We start from the raw sequence: 20,181 nt of genomic DNA, 5'->3' as shown, positions 1-20,181 counted from the left end.
AGCTTAAACATTATGGCCGCTATCAACTGTCAAAGTTCGGAAGTCCCTATTGGAAGACCCTTTATTTTAAATTCTGTAGGTTTCAATAAACTCAATTATTGAAATCAAAATTTATGTTTTCTTATTTGCTGTATGACTTAAAAATGCGGGATTTATTAAAATGTTTAGCTTCTATTTTGAAACATTTCAACAACATATGGATTCCGAGCCAAAAGAACTGCTCATCTTTTGGGCCAAGAACGAATCAAGCCAATTTCGGATACATTGTACCAAAGTGAAGCGTATCCCAGAGAGCATTATGCAACGATATTAGTCGGACGGGGCACAGTCTGGACTATAAAGCAAAACTTCCCAACCACTTCATTCTAAATAATTTTAACAACTATGGCAACATGTAGCCGAATGCTGTCATGATGGAATATTACAGTTTCATATCTCGCCGCATATTTTGGGCGTTTTTCGGCCCAAATATTTTAGCAGCTAATAATATATAGGACCCTTTTGAACCGACCAAATACAGAGAGCTACCTTATCACCAAGGATTTTTGGCTTTTGTATAGCCTCACACTTGTTATCGTAATGGATTAATTTTCATCGCACGTATTGATTCGGTGCTAAAATTATTTTCTTTTATAACATTTAGAACATGCTAAATCCTCTTTCAAGGTCTCTCGGCATCAATTCGTAGGATACCCAATTCCCCTGCTTTTGGATGAATTCTGCTGTTTGGAAACTTTTATAAATTGCTGCATGAGTAGTTCCAAATGATTTTGAGTGTGACAACAATCTTCATGTAGTAATGCCTCCAAATCTTGGTCTTAAAACTTTTTTGTCTGGCCTGAGCGATTTTTGTCTTCCATGTCAAAATCACCACTTCTGAACTGAACAAACTATCTTTCACTCGTTGAAACCGATGGAACACATTCATCATAATCTTCGGTGTGCTTCATCGGCACTTTTTTCCAAATTAAATAAGTAAAGCAAGACTTACCGTATATGACGATTCGTTGGTACAAAGTTCGACAACTTAACAGCAAGAAATAGTTTGTTATTTACACTGTATTGTTCAATAACTAAACGAAAATAAATGACAGTTTCCTTCAAAATGTCACATAAGTTATTAAAAGCAAAAACTGCATTCAAAAGATTCGCCTATTATATTATAATTCCAGCATTTTTAAGTTGTACTCTTGTAGAATTATTTGTATTATTTCAAGTTTGACTCTATCCAAACATGATATTTGATTATATCTTGTTAGAAAGTAGAATACGATATAATATAACAATGATTTGTCCTAATTTTTCTAGGAAAGCTAGGAATTGCAGTTTGAGGTTTTTTATTTACACCAAAATGTCAAGAAGACACCGATTTAAAAAGTTGGTTCACTAGATGTGAAATCCCCCACATACATATTTTGTAAAAATTAAAACAAATACGAACTTCTATCAGAACCAATCCCAACTGTTATGCATTTTTTAATATATGCAGTTTCATTATCGACATCTGTGTCAGAAAAGTACCAAAAGTGTGGATTAGAATTACTAAAATATACTAGTGAGTCTCTAGTTCCAATGTCTGAATATGGTCCCAAAAGAAGTACCTACACGCAGAGAAAAAATATAGTTGTACATGTTTACTGTAACCATTCAAACATTTTTACAAGTTTTTTAACAATATTATAGTCACAGTAACTATTTACATAATTGTGGTAACCATAATATGGCTAACTTACGATTCACATGATTGTATCTATCATATATATGGTTACAGTAAACAAGTATATATTTGTGACAGCCATTATTATGATTATTATTATTATTATCATATCATCGGCTTTTGGATATTATAATCTGAGAACAACATATTATGATATAATGATTCATCATAAAAATGGTTGTCACAAACATATACTTGTTTACTGTAACCATATATAAAAACTTCATATCCTATTGATTTATTCAATACATATTTGTGAGAAGTCCTTTCAAAATTTTGTTAGTTTTGTAATAAATTTTTAAATTTGATATTTTTCATCCTTGGCTCTTAATGGTTTAAATTAAATATACTTGCAACACACATGCATAAATACATTTGAATATATAAGTATTTTATATATGCAAAAATATAACCATATTCCAACCAAATTCAATTCATAACATTTTGTGTATTTAATATTCATAACATACTTTGGCAATTCTTTTAATTATTATTTTCATTTTTTTTTACATATTTGTTTGTGAATTTGAGTTTGAAGTTTTAAATATGAGAGTGACTGAGTGTGTGTATCACAAAACAAATTTACAACACTCTAGATGCACATAAATATGTAGATGAAATAATTTATATATTTTTTATTTTTTTTTTTTTGATAAAAAACAATTCAGAAATACATATTTTTATAATTTAAACGTGTACAAGTACACCAGAATTATTAATACAGGAAATGTGAGCAATTGGTGTGGAAGAAGAGAGCTCAGCTCACAAAAGCATTTGACAGGATTCTTAAACAAAGCATACAGACAAACAGACAAAACAAACACCGACAAAAAGTGACAAAACTGGGTTTAAATTAAAGAAAATCCATATAAGAGATATGTAAAAGATATATGAATATGGATGTCTTTCAGACTCCATGCTTTGCTTTTAGGTGAAAGCTTTTTTGTTGTTTCTTTAAGCCCATCATCATCATCTTCAGCATATTCTTCATATAGCTTTTGTTTAAGATCTGTTTTTGATTTTATTTACTCCTTTATTTGCTGTAACTCGAAAAGGGGTTTAATACTTCATCCAATTTCATGTTTGTCATATAGAGGCTGGTTGGTTGTTGTGGGTATAAATGTGTGTGATGATTGTGTGTTGAAATTAATCTATAAACCGCGTGAATTTTGATATCTTTTTAAGATTGAAATATTGTGGTTTTTATCAAAAGATCCTTTTACTTTGTTTTCAAAACAAGTTTTACTTTATTTGCCAGCCAGCTTGTTTTCTGTGCATATTTTGTTTAAGCTTATATGAATATTTGTTGTTGTTGTTGAAGTTAGCCATTTATCTGGCCAAGAATGCCATGTGCAAAAAGATCGTTAAGAATTGGTGAAACCTTAAAAATGTCAGTAAGCTAATAAATGAAGAGATAAATATTAAATAAGTAAAAAAAGAGGCCATAATTCTGTAATTCTTTTGTTATTATTAATAAAGGCTACGATGCTACAATGAAGAAAAAAAAGAAAATTAAAGAATATTACATATTGATTTACAGCAACTTTGTGGCCGGGGAATGTGGGAAGTAATAAATCAAGAAAACTGGTTTACAAGATTTTGCCATAGATTATACTGAATTTATCGAAATGTTAAATTTTTAAAAAGTTTAATTTAATATTTAAAAAATGTTTTATATATAAATAAATGCAAGTATTTTTTTAAACATTTGTACAATATAAATGTATTCAAAGTATTGGCCATTATTAGCGGTATTCACTGTTAAGTGCGAATGGTCTAGCATGATTGCAAATGCAAAATTTTACCGTAATCCTATAACAAAATACACACAAAAACATTTACAATTTTGCATTTGCAATGATGCAATACCATTCGCACTTAATACTGAACTCCGCTATTATCTTTCTGACAACATATGGATTCCCAGCCAAAAGAACTGGGCTGTTACTCTCTATTGCGTTGCGAAAGAAAAATTGGTACCCTTTATTGCGTTTTCGCATCGCACAAAAAATTAGTTTAAAATATTTTTATTTACAAGTTTTGACATTTCATTTTGTCATTCTTCGCTATTGTTTATTTTATGTTGCCAGTATTGCTTCTTTTTGCGAAAGCGTACTAAATTGTATTCTTAACGCATTTACCTTTCGCATCGCAATAGAGAGTAACCCCCTGTTCATCTTTTGAGGCCAACAACGAATCAAGACAATTTTGGATACACTGTTCTGAAGTGAAGCGTATCTCAGAGAGAGCGTTCTGCATTGATCGAAGCAAATAGTAAACGGACATGATCTGACCTATAGAGCGGGTGAGCCAAAACTTCCCAACCACTTGTTTATCAATAGTGCAACTCTTGAGTTTATAGAAGAGATAAAAAATTTTGTTCAATTTCTTAAATTTTTTTTAAATCTGCATAAAAAAAATTTTAAAAATTTTAGTTACAAAAACAATATTTGACACGGATAATTAAATCTACCAAAAATTGTATATAAAATTTTTTTTACAAAATCCCCAAAAAAAATTTCGTTTAAATTTGAATTTTTAAAATATTTCAAAAACAAATTATTGAATATTAATATTTTTACTAGCATAACCCGGTGCACTTCGCTACCCCTACCCTAGTAAAATTAAAAAAATATGAATGGAAATACGAAAATAACACATACAAAATTTGAGAATCTCTCAATTACAGTTCACTTGATGGTCGAATATAACAAACTAATTTTGTATGGGAGATACCACTCCACTGCTCTGATCCCACCCATTTTTAAACCTTTTATGTAAATATCAAGCTTTACTTTAACTTTCCTCTATAAGGGAGGGGTCATTCCTACTAAGCCGGTCATGCTTAGCTAAACTTCGAACAGGGATCAGGAATAAATTCGTTTTTAGCTAACCTAATTAGATGGTAATCAATTGATTGATACAGAGTTTAAATTCTTTTAGAATTATAGTTCTCCAGATATTCAAAATTAATTATTTACTTTGCGCCATAGCAACTAATGTATGGTAAGAGAGCTATGCGGACAAAGTTTGAAGAACCTTGCAATTATTACTTTGTATGGGAGGTGACTCACATCCTTTTCCGACCTCTCCCATTTTGGGTGCTATGCCCTCTAATCTAATTCCGTCTATATTCAGCTAAACTCCGCACAGTAATAAGAAATTAATTTGCTAAAAGTTTAAACACTTTTACAATTATAGTTCTACAGATATTCGAAATTAATTATATATTTTGTATAGGATGTGCCACGTCCACTATTCCAATCCCGAACAATTTCAGCGAAACTATGAAAATTTATAAAAGAGCCATTTAGACTAAGTTTGAAGAATCTTGCATTTATATTTCACAAAATATTTAGAAATAACTATTTACTTTGTATGGGAGGCGACTCACCATTTTCTCCGACCCGTCCCATTTTTCATTAAACTTCATGCAGTAAACCGTTGAAAATCGTCACAATTATAAAATAACTATTTACTTATCTTCAATTGCATATTTACCCCCATATGCATAAACAGTTTTTTAAATTTCTCAAAGTTTTATAAAACAAATTTTGTTTTATAAACCTTTGATAAATTTAAAAATTATTTATGCATATGGGAGTTAGAAAATAAAAAAAACACCTTCAAAATATATTTATTAAAGCGAATTTAAATTACTAAATTCTTCTTCTTTGTTTTCTATAACAACTCTCACTTAAAACAGAGCGAAATCAATACTGTTTAATTGTTTCTCATATTTATTTACAACAAAAAATTGAACAAACACGCACTGCTTTGTTTACTTTTTAGCTTAAGGTTCACATGTACACGTTTTTGCATATGTGTTAGTAACATCTTTAAACGCTTATAACTCCTAAACTGAACCGATTTCAATAAAATATATATTCTGCACTTCTGTGAATAAATCCCTTTAAAATGGTATATTTCTTGCCCAAATTAAATGTATAATGTGAGAGTAAAAGGGGTCTAAAGAAATCGACTTGCCTATTAATATTATGATTTAGTTATACCACCGAACAAGCGCCTATCTTTAAATTCGATTAAAAAATCGGAAAATTTAATAAAAATATTAAAATTTCTGAAAAATCCCAATAAAATTTTATTCAATTTCTAAAATTATTTTGAAATCTGCTAAAAAAAATTTGAAAAATTTTAGTTCCAAAAATAAATATTTGAGAAGAATTTAATTTATGGAAAATTAAATCAAAATAAATTAAATCAACCAAAAATTTTATTTAAAATTTTTTTGTTAAAAATTACCTGCTATATGACTTTTAAGGATTTTGTAAAAATTCCTAAAAATGGAAAACAATTTTTTTAATAAAGACAGAAAATTTTAAATATTATTCGAAAATTTTCTAAATACTTCTTTATTAAAAAAATATTTTTTAAATTTTCCTAAAATATCATTTAAAATTCTAAAAATTTAATACAAAATGATTTAAATTCCCAAACATTTTTCAAAAATCCCCAAAACAAAAAAATTCAGAAATTATTAAAAAATCGTAAAATTAACACCTACAATTTTCTTTAAAATGGCTTAAAAATTAAATTCCAAAAAATGTTTAAAAAATCCTCAAACTCAAGTGCAAAAATTTTTCGAAAATCTCTAAAATTTTAAAAAATTTATTTAAAAACGCATTTCTGTACTAAACAATAACGCCTTTGAATTCCATTAAATCTCCAAACAAATTTTTGCTCAAATTACCAAAAATTCTTTGAAAATCTTAATACAATTTGATGATAATTTAAAATTTTCCTTAAAATAATTTAAACCAATTTTAATTCCCAAAAAAAATATTTGATATGATTTATTCCCGAGAATAGAAAATTTAAGAAGATTTTCTAAATGAAGATAAATTAAAGAATTATCAGTTTCTATAAATCCCACTAAAAATTCTGAAAATTTATTATATACAAAATTTAAATTCCGAAAAAACTTTTCCCAAAAATCCACAAAAAAATTTTTGCTCACAATTACAGAAATATATAGAACTTTAAAAAATATATTTCAATATTAATTAATAATACCTTTAAAAATCATTAAAAATTCTGAAAATTTTATAAAAAAAATTTAATTCCCAAACATTTTTCAAAAATCCACAAATTACTCAAATTACTAAAAAAATTTGCAAATCTATGGATGCTATGACCAAATATGGACCAATCACCATGAAATTAGGTCGTGTGATTTATGTCTATATGAAAGTTAAATATGTCGAATTTTGTGTGTTTGCCAACATTTTTAAGAGATTTATGCACGTTAAAGTGATTTTCGGAAGCGGGTCTATATGGGAGCTATGACTGATTATAGTCCGATCGTAACAAAATTAGATGACATGGATTTTGTATATATAAAACTTATTTGGAGCGGAATTTGTAGAGATACATATATCAATTAAACATTTATGACCGATAAAGTCCAATTTCGGGGGGACATTTGTATGGGTGCTAGGTGAAATCATTGACCGATTTCAGCCAGTTTCAATAGGCTTGGTCCTTGGTCCAAAAAAAAATAACATGTACCAAATTTGATCGAAATATCTTCAAAATTGCGACCTGTACTTTGCGCACAAGGTTTAGATCATTGGTCTCCAGCAGTATGCCCGCGGGCACCGTCTATGTGTGAGTTTTTTATATATGTGAAACCGAAATTAAAAAACGAACATGAGTTATTAGTGTTTCCAGTGAAGGATATTTTTATAAGAAACACACATCGTAACATTAGAATACGAAGCAAATCTAATGTTGTGAAAGTTTGGTTAACAATGGTTTACATGGACAGACAACAAGCCAGCCAGACGGACATGGCTTAATCGACTCAGAAAGTGATTCTAAGTCGATCTGTATACTTTAAGGTGGGTGTTAGACTAATATTTTTGGGCGTTACAAACATCTGCACAAACGCATTATACCCTCCCCACTATGGTGGTGTAGGGTATAACAATTTTAATTCCCAAAAATTTGTTTAAGTGGATTTGAGTTTTCAAAACATTTTAAAAAATGTTCAGCTAAATAAAGTCAAATTTTAAGAAGTTAAAAAAATAATTTCAATATTAAGCAATAATAACTTTCATTCAAAATTCTAAAAATTTAATAAAAAAATTAAATTCCAAAATACTTTCCAAAAATCCCCAAATTAATTTATGCTCAATTTACCAATTTACTATTAACTTTACAGAACACTTTTTAATTACATTAAAATTTTAGGAATTTTAAACAATAAAATTCGTAAAAAAATTTGAAAATCTCATAAAAATTTAATTCCCAACAAAATATTTGCCAAGTATTTTTAAGAAGATTTCTGAAATCAAGAAAAATGAACACATTTTGTAAAACATTCGCGGGAGTTTATTCCCTTTTCCCATTTTCAACATTGAATTTGAATAGGGTATAATTTAACAAAAAAATTTAAATCCCGAACGAATATTTTAAAAAAATTTCCCCACTAAATTTTATCTCTGTAAGACAAAAATTAATATCAAAAGAAAATATTATGACACTGTGTCGGCTACTTTCTCTCTAGTTATATTTTTATCTATTCTATTTAAATAAAATTATATTCCTTGTAATTTTTACAACTAACAATTACTTTAAAGTTAAGCTCTAACTTGCCATAATCCTCAGTTAAATAAAGATTACAAATGTTTTATGTTTTTTTATTTTATTTTTTATTTAAAACAAAAGTTAATAGAGATTTACTTCAATTTTACAAACGATTTTGATCTCTTAACCATGAGGCGTTATCGCAAGTTCCGCAAACAGCGACACAGACACACAGACATACACCACTCTTGCATTTCAAGACCAAATGAAAGTTTTATTACTTTGTTTTATTTGTAAAAAGATAATACGAAGAAGGGGTAAAGGAATAAAAGCAGCTGAAGAATAATAAGAAAATGGAAAAAAGTATGTATAAAATAAAACAAAATCACGTACGACAAACAACAAGCTTATGCTTGCATTTTACAAACACGTGATGTATGCATTAAACAAACAAGTCGAAAAAAATACTTAATGCTTCCTTTTAATATGCTAACAGTCATAATGACTTAAAAATGGCGGTAATAAGGAGAAATGTTGCAAGATTTCCTGCCTTAATGTTAGTTTAAATCAGCTATCAAGAGCTCCCAGTTATCTCAGGGACCCAATTCTTGTATCAATATATCACATACACGCTTAAGAATTTTGCTATTTAAAATCAGCAAAATTGTTTTATAAATGGCTGAGATATGAAAAAAAAACCACGACTACCTTTATGTTGGGATATATCTCGAATATTAAGTTCTGTATATAGAATATATCCAAGAGATTGCCTCTCTTTGTTTTTTATAATGATTCTAGCACGTCATCAAATGCATTTTCTTTTCCGCTAATTCCAAATTGCTTTCAAGTGTCACCTTTTTTCTAACAACTCCTATTTACCACCCTTTCTTATGTAGGGCCACAAAACATTTCTTAGGAAAACCAGAAGACAAGACAAATTCAAATAAAACATTTTTTCTTTTGCGTTTTGTATTGTGAAAATGATTTTCTAACAGAAAAACATGAATGAAAATAGAAAAATAAATTTTATGTTCAATGTATTCAAGCAAACATACAGAAAGGGGTTTTAGCAAATGGAATAAAACTTGAGAGATCTGCCACTAGGGCTCAAACATTCTGATCCTTCAAAAATATCAAGTAAAACTGATTTCAAAGTAATAAAGGAATTGTAAATCCTTGTTAAATTTGTTTAGGGGAATTAAAATTTTTTATAAATATTTTGCAGTTTTAATAACAATTTTTAATTGCCCCCAAGGATTTTAATATTCAAAGGATTCAAATATTTCATAAATTTTGGGAAATTTTAATGGAATTTATATGAACAAGAATTGATAAATACTATTCCTCAGCAGAATCTCTGGATATTCTACTAAACGCCTATTTCACAGACTGACCGTGAAGTGATCCACATCGAAATCAATGAAATTATAATAAACCAGGATATAATTTCACAGGCGATTGATAGTTCATCTTAGTGGAGAGTGCGAAGAGAATTATATTTTAATGGCTACATAGAATATATTAACTCTTTTGATTGGAAGTTCGATTTTCAGTTTTGTTTGAAAAGTAAAAAGGTTATCTTTATTCCCAAAAATGGTGAAAGATAACTGGAGAATGTCGCCCAATAACCCTTGAAAAGACTCATTTAATCATATAAAAAGCTGAAGGCTCCTCGAGACTCTCGATCAATCGACTGATATCTAAAGCGATTATATTGAGCATTGAGAAATCACTTGAATCAGCTTATCTGGATATAGGAAATATGTGTATGACAGTTTTTTTCTTTAGAAAAACTTGTGTATAACAATTTTATCCTATAGAAAAATTTGAGTATAAAGTTTTATCCTAGCAATATTGGTGTATAACAGTTTTTTCTATGGAAACATTGTGTATAACTGTTTTTTTCTATTGAAAAAGTTTTTCCTATAGAAAAAATGGTGTATAACAGTTTTTTTTATCGAAATTTGTGAGTATAACCGTTTTTTCAATAGAAAAATTGTGTATAACTGTTTTTTTCTATTGAAAAATTTGTGTATAACACTTTTTCCTAAAGAAAAAATGGTGTTTAATTTTTTTTATTGAAATTTGTGTGTATAACCGTTTTTTTCTATTGAAAAATTGTGTATAACAGTTTTTTTTCTATTGAAAAATTTGTGTATAACAGTTTTTCCTATAGAAAAAATGGTGTATAACAGTTTTGTTTATCGAAATATGTGAGTATAACAATTTGTCTATAGAAAAATTGTGCATAACTGTTTTTTTATATTGAAAAATTTGTGTATAACAGTTTTTTCTATAAGAAAAATGGTGTATAACAGTTTTTTTTTTATCGAAGTATGTTTTTTTGAAAAGAAATAAATTGTTATACACAAAATTTGTGTATAACAGTTTTTCCTATAGAAAAAATGGTGTATAACAGTTTTTTTATCGAAATATGTGAGTATAACAATTTTTCTATAGAAAATTGAAATTGAAAAATTGTGTATAACTGTTTTTTTATATTGAAAAATTTGTGTATAACAGTTTTTCCTATAAGAAAAATGGTGTATAACAGTTTTTTTTATCGAAGTATGTGAGTATAACAGTTATTTCTATAGACAAATTGTGTATAACAGTTTTTTTCTATTGAAAAATTTGTGTATAACAGTTTTTCCTATAGAAAAAATGGTGTTTTGTTTATCGAAATATGTGAGCATAACAATTTTTTCTATAGAAAAATTGTGTATAACTGTTTTTTTCTATTGAAAAATTTGTGTATAACAGTTTTTCCTATAAGAAAAATGGTGTATAACAGTTTTTCCTATAAGAAAAATGGTGTATAACAGTTTTTTTATCGAAGTATGTGAGTATAACAGTTATTTCTATAGACAAATTGTGTATAACAGTTTTTCCTATAGTAAAAATGGTGTATAACAGTTTTTTTTTATATAGAAATATGTGAGTATAAACATTTTTTCTATAGAAAATTGTGTATAACTGTTTTTTTTTTATTGAATAATTGTGTATAACAGTTTGTTTCTATTGAAAAATTTGTGTATAAAAGTTTTTCCTATAGAAAAATTTGTGTATAACAATTTTTTTCTTTTCAAAAATTTGTGTATAACAGATTCTTATATGGTTTAAATATTTCAAAACAAACCTTATTTAAAAATATTTTTGTGAATTCATTTTTTTTAAATTATTAATGACTATTTGGCAGAAGTAACAAAAATTTAAATCGATTTTCAAGTAATTTCTGAAATTTAAGTCAAACAATTTTTTTGGGGGATTTTTGAAATTTTTTTGGGAATTATTAAAATTTCTTTTACTTTTGAAAATTTTTACGTCTGTTATATTTGAAAGCGTATTTATAAATATTAATGTTGGCTTCAGATTCAAAATGGTTAAAAGATTATTTCGTTAACAATACCTTTGCGGTAACGATATATTGGATTATTTCGGCAACGGTAGCTTTCCTTAAATTTATTTATTTTTGCAAAAAATCTGATCTTTTTTTCCGGGGAACTCGAATCCTCAATTATTATTTTTGCAAAGGTCCTATATATTTTCATATAATTCATTTATAGTAGACAATTGTGGAAATATGTATTTTAGAAGTACATATATTTCTGCAAATTCGCTATAATCAATTTCCATTTAAACAAATTCTCGCTTTAATTACCGGAAGGAACACAAACTCTATTATTAAACCATTTTGGGAATTTGATTTTTTTCTAATTTTTTATATTTCTAATGGTAATTTTGTTTTAATATCATAAATATATGTAGAATTCTAAAAAAGATTTTGGGGATTTTTGTTAAAATTTTGGGAATTCAATTTTTTAATTGGTTTTTGAGAATTTTCAATGAAAAATTTAGATTATCTTTAGTCACTGTCGGCAAGATCATTTCAAAAATTGCGCTTGTTATATAATTTATTAAGTGGAAAATTAAAAACAAATTGATGGACAACAAAATTAGTTGGGTATTTTTTTAGATTTTTTGGGAATTAAAATTTTTTTATTAAATTTTAAGAATCCTTAATAAAATGTGTTGGTATTGCTGTTTAATATTTATTAAAAGTCATTATTAAATTCGGGAAGGAAACAAATCATTCACAGAAAAAACTATTTCTTAAACCGTTTCAATTCAAATATTTATCACATATTGAACTGGTTTCAATTATTTCATAATTGAATCAAGTGTTCATGTGCTCAAAAACAAAATTTTCTGATATTTTCTATTGAATTTTGAGTTTTGAATTTGATAATTGAATATACATACAATTTTCGTTATTGGTTGAACTTTAAATACTAAAATTATTGAATAGATAATTTTCGGAATTGAAAACACATTTTTGTTATTTTTTGTGTTTTCAATTACGAATTAACGAAAATTGTATGTATATTCAATTGTCAAAATTATCAAAATTCAATAGAAAATATCAGAAAATTTTGTTTTTTGAGCACATGAATACTTGATTCAATTATGAAATAATTGAAACCAGTTCAATATGTGATAAATGTTTGAATTGAAATATACTTTTTCTGTGTTGTTAAAAAATATTTTGGGAATTACACTTTTTTTTCATTTTTATTTAATTAAAATAAATCTAAATTTCGGAAAACTCAATTGGAAATAAAAAATCTGGGGATTTTTTGAACATTTTTGGAATTTAAATTTTTTCTAGAATTTTGAAAATTTGTACACAATATTATTTGTATTATAATGAAATAACTTTCAAATTGCCTAAAATTTAAGTAGTTTTCTGCAATTTGAAAATTAAAAATTGTAAATTTTTGATAAAATTTTGAGAATTAAAATTTTTTCTTAAGTTTTTGGAATTTTTACTGAAAAGTATTTTTATCATAATGAAATATGCTTTCAAGTTGCCTTAAATTTTTGTTACAATCATAATTTAAGCAGTTTTCTAAAAAAAATATGGGATTTTTTTTTTAAATTTTTGGGAATTAAATTTTTTTTTCTGAATTTTGAAAATTTTTACTCATAATTTCATTATACTTTGAAATTGCCTTAAAATTGTGTAAATTTCTAAAATTTGAAAAAAAAAATTGGGACTTTTTGGAAAAATTTTTTTTTCAGTTTTTAAATTTTTTCATTGGCTTCATAATGACAGCCTCAGAAGTGAGTATACACCAGTGAATTTTTTGATTTTAAGATCATAAAAATCATTATATTCCGACTTAAATCTTTTTTTTTCAGAACCGAATCTATTATTCAACTCAACAAAAATTTGAGTATAAAGTTTTATCCTAGCAATATTGGTGTATAACAGTTTTTTCTATGGAAACATTGTGTATAACTGTTTTTTTCTATTGAAAAAGTTTTTCCTATAGAAAAAATGGTGTATAACAGTTTTTTTTATCGAAATTTGTGAGTATAACCGTTTTTTCAATAGAAAAATTGTGTATAACTGTTTTTTTCTATTGAAAAATTTGTGTATAACACTTTTTCCTAAAGAAAAAATGGTGTTTAATTTTTTTTATTGAAATTTGTGTGTATAACCGTTTTTTTCTATTGAAAAATTGTGTATAACAGTTTTTTTTCTATTGAAAAATTTGTGTATAACAGTTTTTCCTATAGAAAAAATGGTGTATAACAGTTTTGTTTATCGAAATATGTGAGTATAACAATTTGTCTATAGAAAAATTGTGCATAACTGTTTTTTTATATTGAAAAATTTGTGTATAACAGTTTTTTCTATAAGAAAAATGGTGTATAACAGTTTTTTTTTTATCGAAGTATGTTTTTTTGAAAAGAAATAAATTGTTATACACAAAATTTGTGTATAACAGTTTTTCCTATAGAAAAAATGGTGTATAACAGTTTTTTTTATCGAAATATGTGAGTATAACAATTTTTCTATAGAAAATTGAAATTGAAAAATTGTGTATAACTGTTTTTTTATATTGAAAAATTTGTGTATAACAGTTTTTCCTATAAGAAAAATGGTGTATAACAGTTTTTTTTTATCGAAGTATGTGAGTATAACAGTTATTTCTATAGACAAATTGTGTATAACAGTTTTTTTCTATTGAAAAATTTGTGTATAACAGTTTTTCCTATAGAAAAAATGGTGTTTTGTTTATCGAAATATGTGAGCATAACAATTTTTTCTATAGAAAAATTGTGTATAACTGTTTTTTTCTATTGAAAAATTTGTGTATAACAGTTTTTCCTATAAGAAAAATGGTGTATAACAGTTTTTCCTATAAGAAAAATGGTGTATAACAGTTTTTTTATCGAAGTATGTGAGTATAACAGTTATTTCTATAGACAAATTGTGTATAACAGTTTTTCCTATAGTAAAAATGGTGTATAACAGTTTTTTTTTATATAGAAATATGTGAGTATAAACATTTTTTCTATAGAAAATTGTGTATAACTGTTTTTTTTTATTGAATAATTGTGTATAACAGTTTGTTTCTATTGAAAAATTTGTGTATAAAAGTTTTTCCTATAGAAAAATTTGTGTATAACAATTTTTTTCTTTTCAAAAATTTGTGTATAACAGATTCTTATATGGTTTAAATATTTCAAAACAAACCTTATTTAAAAATATTTTTGTGAATTCATTTTTTTTAAATTATTAATGACTATTTGGCAGAAGTAACAAAAATTTAAATCGATTTTCAAGTAATTTCTGAAATTTAAGTCAAACAATTTTTTTGGGGGATTTTTGAAATTTTTTTGGGAATTATTAAAATTTCTTTTACTTTTGAAAATTTTTACGTCTGTTATATTTGAAAGCGTATTTATAAATATTAATGTTGGCTTCAGATTCAAAATGGTTAAAAGATTATTTCGTTAACAATACCTTGCGGTAACGATATATTGGATTATTTCGGCAACGGTAGCTTTCCTTAAATTTATTTATTTTTGCAAAAAATCTGATCTTTTTTTCCGGGGAACTCGAATCCTCAATTATTATTTTTGCAAAGGTCCTATATATTTTCATATAATTCATTTATAGTAGACAATTGTGGAAATATGTATTTTAGAAGTACATATATTTCTGCAAATTCGCTATAATCAATTTCCATTTAAACAAATTCTCGCTTTAATTACCGGAAGGAACACAAACTCTATTATTAAACCATTTTGGGAATTTGATTTTTTTCTAATTTTTTATATTTCTAATGGTAATTTTGTTTTAATATCATAAATATATGTAGAATTCTAAAAAAGATTTTGGGGATTTTTGTTAAAATTTTGGGAATTCAATTTTTTAATTGGTTTTTGAGAATTTTCAATGAAAAATTTAGATTATCTTTAGTCACTGTCGGCAAGATCATTTCAAAAATTGCGCTTGTTATATAATTTATTAAGTGGAAAATTAAAAACAAATTGATGGACAACAAAATTAGTTGGGTATTTTTTTAGATTTTTTGGGAATTAAAATTTTTTTATTAAATTTTAAGAATCCTTAATAAAATGTGTTGGTATTGCTGTTTAATATTTATTAAAAGTCATTATTAAATTCGGGAAGGAAACAAATCATTCACAGAAAAAACTATTTCTTAAACCGTTTCAATTCAAATATTTATCACATATTGAACTGGTTTCAATTATTTCATAATTGAATCAAGTGTTCATGTGCTCAAAAACAAAATTTTCTGATATTTTCTATTGAATTTTGAGTTTTGAATTTGATAATTGAATATACATACAATTTTCGTTATTGGTTGAACTTTAAATACTAAAATTATTGAATAGATAATTTTCGGAATTGAAAACACATTTTTGTTATTTTTTGTGTTTTCAATTACGAATTAACGAAAATTGTATGTATATTCAATTGTCAAAATTATCAAAATTCAATAGAAAATATCAGAAAATTTTGTTTTTTGAGCACATGAATACTTGATTCAATTATGAAATAATTGAAACCAGTTCAATATGTGATAAATGTTTGAATTGAAATATACTTTTTCTGTGTTGTTAAAAAATATTTTGGGAATTACACTTTTTTTTCATTTTTATTTAATTAAAATAAATCTAAATTTCGGAAAACTCAATTGGAAATAAAAAATCTGGGGATTTTTTGAACATTTTTGGAATTTAAATTTTTTCTAGAATTTTGAAAATTTGTACACAATATTATTTGTATTATAATGAAATAACTTTCAAATTGCCTAAAATTTAAGTAGTTTTCTGCAATTTGAAAATTAAAAATTGTAAATTTTTGATAAAATTTTGAGAATTAAAATTTTTTCTTAAGTTTTTGGAATTTTTACTGAAAAGTATTTTTATCATAATGAAATATGCTTTCAAGTTGCCTTAAATTTTTGTTACAATCATAATTTAAGCAGTTTTCTAAAAAAAATATGGGATTTTTTTTTTAAATTTTTGGGAATTAAATTTTTTTTTCTGAATTTTGAAAATTTTTACTCATAATTTCATTATACTTTGAAATTGCCTTAAAATTGTGTAAATTTCTAAAATTTGAAAAAAAAAATTGGGACTTTTTGGAAAAATTTTTTTTTCAGTTTTTAAATTTTTTCATTGGCTTCATAATGACAGCCTCAGAAGTGAGTATACACCAATGAATTTTTTGATTTTAAGATCATAAAAATCATTATATTCCGACTTAAATCTTTTTTTTTCAGAACCGAATCTATTATTCAACTCAATCTCCAACAATCCGAAACTTTTAAATTTGAATCGATGGCTAGATTTTAGGATTTTCATTATTTTAAAAATAAAATTAAAAAAATTTTGGTGTTTACTCACTTTTGAGGCTCACTGTCTTAATTGTGTCACAATCATAATTTAAGCACTATCCTAAAAAATCTGGAAATTTTTAAAACATTTTTGGGAATTTAAATTTTTTATTATATGTATTTTGAAATATGTTTGAAAAATTTAATAATCCCTGTTGATATCCAAACGTTTCAAACTTGTTAAAAAAAACCCTTTTTAAATGTCTACAAGTTTTTAAGTATAAAAATAATCCTAGAGGAAGGAGTGAGTAACAATACAAAACAACAAGAAAAGAGAAAACATAAAACATAAAAATAAAAATAAAAACTTCATATTAAAATGTTGAAAAACAATGTGTTTACTGTCACATATTGTCGAGGAATATGTAACTTTTAAATTGTTAAAACATGAGAAGTCACAAAAGGTTCAAAAAGCAAAACACACAGTTGTTTGTATGTTCAAAACGACATTAAAACAAAGAAAGAAGGACAGACAGACATTTAGACAAATCATATATGAACTAAACATACACAAAGATGGATATGTTAAGGATGGCCAGAAAGACAGACAGACAGACCGACAATAACCATACAAAAAGCCTGCCTCATAGACAAATGTTGCAGCAGCAATAGCTACAGCAGCAGTAGTCATCGTACATTAAAAACTTTAATCCCACAAAAGGAAAAAGATTTAATATTTTAGATTTCGAATGGAACAATGGGGGAAACAAATATAAACAACAAAAAAAAGTGGGTGGTCTGGTCTGTTGGATGGATGAATTGTGTAGACTTTCGTTTGCCTCGATTGCTGTTGTTGCTGTTTATTGTACGTTGCTGCAGCTTTAACAACTTTAAACCAATAAAACATAAAACGTGTTATGAATTTACTAAAAACTAAACTAATTTTTTTGTATGTGCTGGATGGAGCTTGTTAACTAAATATGTATGTAATTTTTTTCTATGGTTTTTGTGCAAAATATTCATAAAATTGAGCCAAAAAAAAAAAAAAAAAAAAAACATTTATGTATTGTGGCAACAACTAAACTAACTCGTTTTGATCATTTTCCGTTCATTCAAATTCAAAAATGTTGCGATGGCAATTTGTACATGCAGATATTGGCCAAAAACCAATAGATAGATTTTTGCATGTGCTATAAAAGCTAATTTGTGGTTAAAGATACAAATGACTGAAACAATTAGTACATTAATGTTTATGAAAATTGTGTAGAAAAAAATATTTATGAACATTTAAAGAGATTAAAAACGATTGGAGGCTTAATTATAAAGGCAATTTTTAAATTTAGGAATCCATAGACAAATTGACAATTAAACATTTCATGCAAAAAGAAATTGCAAAATCAATGGGAGCTACTCAAGCAGCAATTTCAAAACGTTTGCAAGCAGCAGGATTCATCTGAAGTAAAGTTTTTCGCCTTCATCTTAGCGGAGCGGGCAGAGAGTACCATTATTTCCTGGCTCAATAGAACATATTAACTCTTTTGATTCAATGTTCAGTTTTGTTATAAAAGTGCAAAGGTTATTTTTATTCCCAAAAATGGCCAAAAATGTCCGGAGAATGATAAAGAGGCAAAAGCTGGAAGGCTCCAGACTCTCTATTAATCGACTGATATCTAAAGGATCGATCAAAGGAGATTGTAAGGACCATTGAGAAATCACTTGAATCAGAAAATGTGTGTACGACAGTCTTTTTCTTTAGAAAACCTTGGGTATAACAGTTTTTTCCTGTAGAAAAAGTTTTTTCATAGAAAAATTTGTGTATGACAGTTTTTTTCATAAACAAATATCTAAATACAATTTTGCAATTGAACGGTTTTTGTATAACAGTTTTTTCTTTGTATATAACAGTTTTTTCTAAAGAAAAATTTGTGTATGGTAGTTTTTCTATATAAAATGTGTGTATAACAGAGTTTTCTATAGTAGAATGTGTGTATAACAGAGTTTTCTATAGTAGAATGTGTGTATAACAGAGTTTTCTATAGTAGAATTTGTGTTTAACAGTTTTTTCTATAGAAAAATTTGTGTATAACAGTTTTTTCTATAGAAAAATTTGTGTATAACAGTTTTTTCTATAGAAAAATTTATGTATAACAGTTTTTTCTATAGAAAAATTTATGTATAACAGTTTTTTCTATAGAAAAATTTGTGTAACAGTTTTTTCTATAGAAAAATTTGTGTAACAGTTTTTTCTATAGAAAAATTTGTGTATAACAGTTTTTTCTATAGAAAAATTTGTGTATAACAGTTTTTTCTATAGAAAAATTTGTGTATAACAGTTTTTTCTATAGAAAAATTTGTGTATAACAGTTTTTTCTATAGAAAAATTTGTGTATAACAGTTTTTTCTATAGAAAAATTTGTGTATAACAGTTTTTTCTATAGAAAAATTTGTGTATAACAGTTTTTTCTATAGAAAAATTTGTGTATAACAGTTTTTTCTATAGAAAAATTTGTGTATAACAGTTTTTTCTATAGAAAAATTTGTGTATAACAGTTTTTTCTATAGAAAAATTTGTGTATAACAGTTTTTTCTATAGAAAAATTTGTGTATAACAGTTTTTTCTATAGAAAAATTTGTGTATAACAGTTTTTTCTATAGAAAAATTTGCGTATAACAGTTTTCTTCTATTGAAAAATGTATGTATAAAAGTTTTTGTACAGAAATATTTGATTATAACAATTTTTTGTATAAAAACATTTTTGTTTAAAACTGTTTTTTCTATAAAAAAATTTGTGTATAACAGTTTTTTCTATAGAAAAATGTATGTATAACATTTTTTATGTAGACAAATTTGTGTATAACAGTTTTTTCTATAGAAAAATTTGTGTATAACAGTTTATTCTGTACAAAATGTTTGCAAAATTGTTTTTTTTATAGAGAAATGTGTGTATAACTGTTTTTTCTATAGAAAAATGTGTGTATAACAGGATTTTTTGTGTATAACAGTTTTCTTCTATTGAAGAATGTGTGTAAAAGTTTTTTCTACAGAAATATTTGTTTATAACAATTTTTTCTATACAAAAATTTGTGTATAACAGTTTTTTTTTCTATAGAAAAATTTGTGCACAACAGTTTTTCTATAGAAAAATTTATGTATAACAGTTTTTTCTATATAATACTGTTTGTATAACAGTGATCTATAGAAAAATTTGTGAATAAATTATCTAATTGAATATAAATTTTTCTCTATTCATA

This window comes from Calliphora vicina, chromosome 3 (genome assembly GCF_958450345.1).
Source record: "Calliphora vicina chromosome 3, idCalVici1.1, whole genome shotgun sequence".
Lineage (NCBI taxonomy): Eukaryota > Metazoa > Arthropoda > Insecta > Diptera > Calliphoridae > Calliphora > Calliphora vicina.
Note: the sequence above shows the minus strand (reverse complement) of the source record.